Source organism: Triticum dicoccoides, chromosome 1B (genome assembly GCF_002162155.2).
Source record: "Triticum dicoccoides isolate Atlit2015 ecotype Zavitan chromosome 1B, WEW_v2.0, whole genome shotgun sequence".
Classification (NCBI taxonomy): domain Eukaryota; kingdom Viridiplantae; phylum Streptophyta; class Magnoliopsida; order Poales; family Poaceae; genus Triticum; species Triticum dicoccoides.
In genome coordinates, this window is record NC_041381.1 from 93,557,914 (window position 1) to 93,565,924 (window position 8,011).

Here is an 8,011-nt window from a genome sequence, read left to right on the forward strand (position 1 = left end):
CTCGCTTGTGAAGCTTCCGGTTGCGCTTATCCAAGCTAGTTGTGAAAACGTGATACTATCCGCTGTTCAACTATTTTGGCTGGCTCTGATAACCCGACTGCTGCTGCTGCTACTGTTGGTTGTAACCCCCTTGACCGTTCTGATTATTCTGGTTATTACTGCCGCCCTGATTGAAACCTGAACCGGAAGCTCCATCGTGACCCGACCCATGGAAACCGGATCCTGAACCGCCACCTGACCCACGGTCATACCGGAAGGCATTAGAGTTTTTAAACTCCTGCATAATGTAACAATCCTTCCAAAGGTGGTTAGCCGGCGCCTCCTTCGTCCCGTGTTTTGGGCAAGGCTGATTCAACAAATAGTTCAAGCGATCCGGGTTAGGATTTTGAGCCCCGTTACGATTCGCCGCTTTACCTATGTGCCGTTGACCCTTGTCCTGCGCATTAGTGTTAGCCACAAAGTCCATGCTGCCACCCGCCTTACGTTTACCTCCGTTTCCGTGGCCCGCCGGTTTATACTGATGCCCCTTGGAGTTGCTATTCTTCTTTCCCTTCCCTGCTTCATCGTCATCAGTCTCGGGATCCTTGGTACTATCAGAATCAGCATATTTCACCAAAGCGGCCATGAGAGTCCCCATGTCATTACAGAACCGCTTCATACGCCCCAATTTCAACTTTAAAGGCATAAACCGGCAGTTGCCCTCCAGGGTTAAGATCGCAGAGTCAGCGTTAATCCTGTCCGACGAGTGCAAAACTTCCGAAACGCGGCGTACCCAATGGGTTGTTGACTCTCCGTCCTCCTGAACACAAGCCGCCAGGTCTACTATGGACTTGGGTTGCTTACATGTATCTTTGAAATTCTGGATAAACCGGGCCCGCAACTGGGCCCATGAACTGATAGAATTAGGCGGTAGGCTCTTCAACCAAGTACGGGCCGTGCCTTCAAGCATCATGGTGAAGTACTTTGCACAGCAGTTTCATCCACATCCAGCATCTCCATGGCCATCTCATAACTCTCTACCCACACTTCTGGAGATAAATCAGCTGTGTAATTCGGCACCTTACGCAGACCCTTGAAATCTTTGGGCAGGCGTACATTGCGTAAAGCGGGGACTAAACAGGGCACTCCCAAAGAAGATGCGACCCCTGGCCCGACAGAGGTGGTAAGACGAACCGGGGTAAGCTGATCCGCCTCGTTCTGTGCTGCTAACTCGGCCTCCCTTCGTGCCCGGGCCCGGTCCACTACATCCTGAGCATCATGAACACCACCTGCTGGGTTATTGCCACGGGCCGCTTCACGGCCCCGCGCATTGCTTGATATGGCCGGTTCATCCAGGCACCTACTATAGCTCCGGCTCGGGCGAGGTGTGGAATGAATCCGATCGCGGCTGTACGAGTATGCCTCCTATTGAATCAAAGCGGTTCGGAGAAGCTCCTTAACCCGGCGCGTCTCTATTGCTTGTGGAGAATCTCCTTCGACTGGGATAGCTTCTAATCGCGCAGCAGCAGCGACAAGATTGTCCATAGGGTTAGAATAATGACCCGAAGGTGTCTGGACCGGCGGAGGAATCACAATGTTCTGTCGAGGAGGTTCCATCAGGCGGGGTTGGACCGTCGCTCCTGGCCCTGGTGCCTCGATCCGGTTTACCTCCTGGTGCCCCGGCGGATTACTGGTTCCAGCTCCCGGAGTGTGAAAGAGATTTCGAGGGTCGAACCCTAATGGCAGGCGTGATCTATGCTTCCGCTTCAAGACCTCCTGCGATGCGTTCTGGTCGAGCATGAGCTTATAGGCCTGGGCGTCCAAAGCGGCTCGCTCTACGGCCATCCTGTCCTTCTCTGCTGCCAGGTCGGCTTTGGCCTGTACAATCTGCTCTCTCACCTTGGCAATCTCCGCATCATGTGCCTCCTGATCCGCCGGATTGGCTTCTGCCATAAGTGCAGCTAGTATGTCAAACAGGTCAGACAGAACTTGAACCGGCGGGCGCACAAGGCCTCCTGCCCCTGCTGCCGCTGCCGCTGCTGATCCGGAAAGCATTGCTGTGGCGGTCGAAGAGTGATTCGCCGCCTGCGTGCCGGCCATGAATATTCCAACCCGGTTGATGTGATCTGGGGGGTCCGGAATACTGTCGCCATCGGAACAGCCCCTAATCTGGTCGTCTTGCAACCGGTACAATGATTCGGTCTCTCCGGTTGAGGACTCGTCGCCGGAATAGACGACGGTCTCACCACCGTATTCTGACTCGTCCTCATGCTCTCCTCCATGGATGAATCCGACGAAGGCATGTTTCACAGCCGGTTTAACCTGCGTAGATCTCGCACGCTGAGCCGTCTCGACGAGGTCGGTGCAGATGTCCAGCTCAGGCCCAGGCTCACCGATCTTGCTGATGAAAACGTGTATGCCACCAAAGGGGACCCGGTATCCGCACTCGATCGAGCTGGCTTCGGGATCCCATCCTGAATCGTCGATGTAGAGCTTGCCGCGGCGACTCTTGGTCATCCGGCCCACAGCATAGCCTTCGAGTCCTTTGAGCTTGCCCTCCAAGATCATCAAAACGTCGTGCGATAGCCCCACGGTGGGCGCCAACTGTCGTGGATTTGTCACGGCAGATGTCCTAGTGAAAGGACTTAGTCGTGGACCCATCGCTAAGGGTTAACTTGAAGGGGTTAAAGCGGACACAAAGACACAAGGGTTTGTACTAGTTCGGCCCCTTATATGAAGGTAAAAGCCTACGTCTAGTTGTGATGGAATTGATGTGGTCTCGATGGCTAGGGAGCAAACAAGCTTCGCCTAGGCTCGAGTTGTTGTTGTCTGTCCTTGAACCGGCACCGGGTCGTCCCCTTATATACATGGGTGACGCCCGTCGGCTCATAGAGTCCCAACCGGTTCATACACGTATCCCAGTCGGTATCTCACTATTCCTAACTTACAATACAAGCTTACATATCAAGCCGGTTTACGGCTACAAATTCTAAACCGACTATAGGCCTTGGGCCTTCATCTGCTTATGCTACTACTGAAGTTAACCCGGCCCAGGTAGGCCGGTTCACGCCCGGGTAATATCCCCAACAGGAAGTGTTATGCATTATTAGGTATCAAGGTGTCGATCATGAAGAGGATAGTGCGAACACCCAAGCGGCCGCAGAGAAGACGGAGGAAGAAAAGCGAGGGAAGCGCGAAGCTATGAAGAAGAAGGGGGAAGAAGGAGAAGCCCTGAGCACCCCGGGTGCCCGGCCAGGAAGGCCCAGGGTGCCCGGTGTTGGGGAACGTAGCAGAAATTCAAAATTTTCCTACGCGTATCACCAAGATCTATCTATGGAGAGACCAGCAACGAGTAGAAGGAGAGTAGAGTTTGCATCTACATACCCTTGTAGATCGCTAAGCGGAAGCGTTCAAGCGAACGGGGTTGATGGAGTCGTACTCATCGTGATTCAGATCACCGATGATCCTAGTGCCGAACGGACGGCACCTCCGCGTTCAACACACGTACAGCTCGACGATGTCTCCCACGCCTTGATCCAGCAAGGAGAGAGGGAGAGGTTGAGGAAGACTCCATCCAGCAGCAGCACAACGGCGTGGTGGTGATGGAGGAGCGTGGCAATCCTGCAGGGCTTCGCTAAGCACCTACGGGAGAGGAGGAGGTGTCACGGGAGGGAGGGAGGCGCCAAGGGCTCAGGTGCGGATGCCCTCCCTCCCCTCCACTATATATAGGGGCAGGGGAGAGGGGGGAGGCGCAGCCTTGCCCCCTCCTCCAAGGAAGGGGTGCGGCTAAGGAGGGGGAAGGAGTCCATCCTCCCCAAGGCACCTCGGAGGTGCCTTCCCCCTTTAGGACTCTCCCCTTTTTCCTATATCTTGGCGCATGGGCCTCTAGGGGCTGGTGCCCTTGGCCCATGTAGGCCAAGGCGCACCCCCTACAGCCCATGTGGCCCCCCGGGGCAGGTGGCCCCACCCGGTGGGCCCCCGGGACCCTTCCGATGGTCCCGGTACAATACCGATGACCCCGAAACTTGTCCCGATGGCCGAAACAGGACTTCCTATATATAAATCTTTACCTCCGGACCATTCCGGAACTCCTCGTGACGTCCGGGATCTCATCCGGGACTCCGAACAACATTCGGTAACCACATACAAACTTCCTTTATAACCCTAGCGTCGTCGAACCTTAAGTGTGTAGACCCTACGGGTTCGGGAGACATGTAGTCATGACCGAGATGTTCTCCGGTCAATAACCAACAGCGGGATCTGGATACCCATGTTGGCTCCCACATGTTCCACGATGATCTCATCGAATGAACCACGATGTCAAGGACTCAATCAATCCCGTATACAATTCCCTTTGTCTAGCGGTATGGTACTTGCCCGAGATTCGATCGTCGGTATACCGATACCTTGTTCAATCTCGTTACCGGCAAGTCTCTTTACTCGTTCCGTAACACATCATCCCGTGATCAACCCCTTGGTCACATTGTGCACATTATGATGATGTCCTACCGAGTGGGCCCAGAGATACCTCTCCGTTTACACGGAGTGACAAAATCCCAATCTCGATTCGTGCCAACCCAACCGACACTTTCAGAGATACCCGTAGTGTACCTTTATAGCCACCCAGTTACGTTGTGACGTTTGGCACACCCAAAGCACTCCTACGGTATCCGGGAGTTGCACAATCTCATGGTCTAAGGAAATGATACTTGACATTAGAAAAGCTTTAGCATACGAACTACATGATCTTGTGCTAGGCTTAGGACTGGGTCTTGTCCATCACATCATTCTCCTAATGATGTGATCCCGTTATCAACGACATCCAATGTCCATGGTCAGGAAACCGTAACCATCTATTGATTAACGAGCTAGTCAACTAGAGGCTTACTAGGGACATGGTGTTGTCTATGTATCCACACATGTATCTGAGTTTCCTATCAATACAATTCTAGCATGGATAATAAACGATTATCATGAACAAGGAAATATAATAATAATCAATTTATTATTGCCTCTAGGGCATATTTCCAACAGTCTCCCACTTGCACTAGAGTCAATAATCTAGTTCACATCGATATGTGATTAACACTCAAGGTCACATCCCCATGTGACTAACACCCAAAGAGTTTACTAGAGTCAATAATCTAGTTCACATTTACCATGTGATTAACACTCGATGAGTTCTGGGTTTGATCATGTTATGCTTGTGAGAGAGGTTATAGTCAACGGGTCTGAACCTTTCAGATCCGTGTGTGCTTTACAAATTTCTATGTCATCTCCTAGATGCAGCTACCATGTTCTATTTGGAGCTATTCCAAATAACTGTTCTACTTGGAGCTATTCTAAATTGTTGCTCCATTATACGTATCCGGTATCTCTACTCAGAGCTATCCGGATAGGTGTTAAGCTTGCATCGACGTAACCCTTTACGACGAACTCTTTTACCACCTCCATAATTGAGAAAATTCCTTAGTCCACTAGTTACTAAGGATAACTTTGACCGCTGTCCTGTGATCCATTCTTGGATCACTCTTGTACCCCTTGACTGACTCATGGTAAAGCACACTTCAGGTGCGGTACACAGCATAGCATACTGTAGAGCCTATGTCTTAAGCATAGGGGACGACCTTCGTTCCTTTCTCTCTATTCTGCCATGGTCGAGCTTTAAGTCTTAACTTCATACCTTACAACTCAGGCAAGAACTCCTTCTTTGACTGATCCATCTTGAACACCTTCAAGATCACGTCAAGGCATGTGCTCATTTGAAAGTACCATTAAGCGTTTTAATCTATCCTTATAGATCTTGATGCTCAATGCTCAAGCAGCTTAATCCAGGCTTTTCCATTGAAAAATACTTTCCAAATAACCCTTTATGCTTTCCAAAAATTCTACATCATTTCCGATCAACAATATGTCAACAACATATACTTATCAGAAATTCTATAGTGCTCCCACTCACTTCTTTGGAAATACAAGTTTCTCATAAACTTTGTATACACCCAAAATCTTTGATCATCATCAAAGCATACATTCCAACTCCGAGATGCTCACTCCAGTCCTCAGAAGGATTGCTGGAGCTTCGCATACTTATTAGCATATTTCAGGATAGACAAAACCTTCCGGTTGTATCACATACAACCTTTCCTCAAGAATCGTCGAGGAAACAATGCTTTGACATCCTATCTGCAAGATTTCATAAATAATGCAGTAATTGCTAATATAATTCCAACAGACTCTTAGCATCGCTACGAGTGAGAAAGTCTCATCGTAGTCAACTCCTTGAACTTGTCGAAAAACATCTTAACGACAAGTCGAGCTTTCTCAATGGTGACACTTACCATCATTGTCTGTCTTCCTTTCAAAATCCATATGTACCTAACAGCCTTACGACCATCAAGTAGTTCTTCCAAAGTCTACACTTTGTTTTCATACATGGATCCTCTCTCGGGTTTTATGGCCTTGAGCCATTTATCGGAATCCGGGCCCACCATCGCTTCTCCATAGCTCGTAGGTTCATTGTTGTCTAGCAACATGACTTCCAAGACAGGATTACTGTACCACTCTGAAGTAGTACGTATCCTTGTCATCCTACGAGGTTTGGTAGTGACTCGATCCGAAGTTTCATGATCACTATCATAAGCTTCCACTTCATTTGGTGTACGTGCCACAGGAACAACTTCCTATGCCCTGCTACACACTTGTTGAAGTGATGGTTCAATAACCTCATCAAGTCTCCACCATCCTCCCACTCAATTCTTTCGAGAGAAACTTTTCCTCGAGAAAGGACCCGATTCTAGAAACAATCCATATTGCTTTCGGATCTGAATTAGGAGGTATACCCAACTGTTTTGGGTGTCCTATGAAGATGCATTTCATCTGCTTTGGGTTCGAGCTTATCAACCTGAAACCTTTTCACATAAGCGTCGCAGCCCCAAACTTTCAAGAAACGGCAACTTAGGTTTCTCAAACCATAGTTCATACGGTGTCGTCTCAACGAAATTATGTGGTGCCCTATTTAAAGTGAATGTGGTTGTCTCTAATGCCTAACCCATGAACGATAGTGGTAACTCGATAAGAGACATCATGGTATGCACCATATCCAATAGGGTGCAACTATGACGTTTGGACACACCATCACACTATTGTGTTCCAGGCTGTATCAGTTGTGAAACAATTTCCACAATGTCTTAATTCTGTGCCAAACTCGTGATTCAGATATTCATCTCTATGATCATATCATAGATCTTTTATCCTCTTGTCACGACGATCTTTCAACTTCACACTGAAATTACTTGAACCTTTCAATAATTCAGACTCGTGATTCATCAAGTAAATATACTCAACATCTACTCGAATCATCTGTGAAGTAAGAACATAACGATATTCACTGCATGCCTCAGCACTCATTGGACTGCACACATCAAAATGTGTTACTTCCAACAAGTTGCTATCTTGTTCCATCTTACTGAAAACGAGGCTTTTCAGTCATCTTGCCCATGTGGTATGATTTGTATGTCCCAAGTGATTCAAAATCAAGTGAGTCAAAACGGTCCATTTGCATGGAGTTTCTTCATGCATATACACCAATAGACATGGTTCGCATGTCTCAAACTTTTCGAAAATGAGTGAGCCCAAAGATCCATCAATATGGAGCTTCTTCATGCGTTTTATACCAATATGACTTACGTGGCAGTGCCACAAGTAGGTGGTACTATCATTACTATCTTTTGGCATGAACATGTGTATCAGTACGATCGAGATTTAATAAACCATTCATTTTAGGTGTAAGACCATTGAAGGTATTATTCAAATAAACAGAGTAACCATTATTCTCCTTAAATGAATAACCGTATTGCGATAGACGTAATCCAATCATGTCTATGCTCAACGCAAACACCAAATAACAATTATTTAGGTTTGACACCAATCTCTTTGGTAGAGGGAGCGTGCGATGCTTGATCATATCAAGCTTGGAAAAACTTCCAACACATATCGTCAGCTCACCTTTAGCTAGTCTCCGTTTATTCCGTAG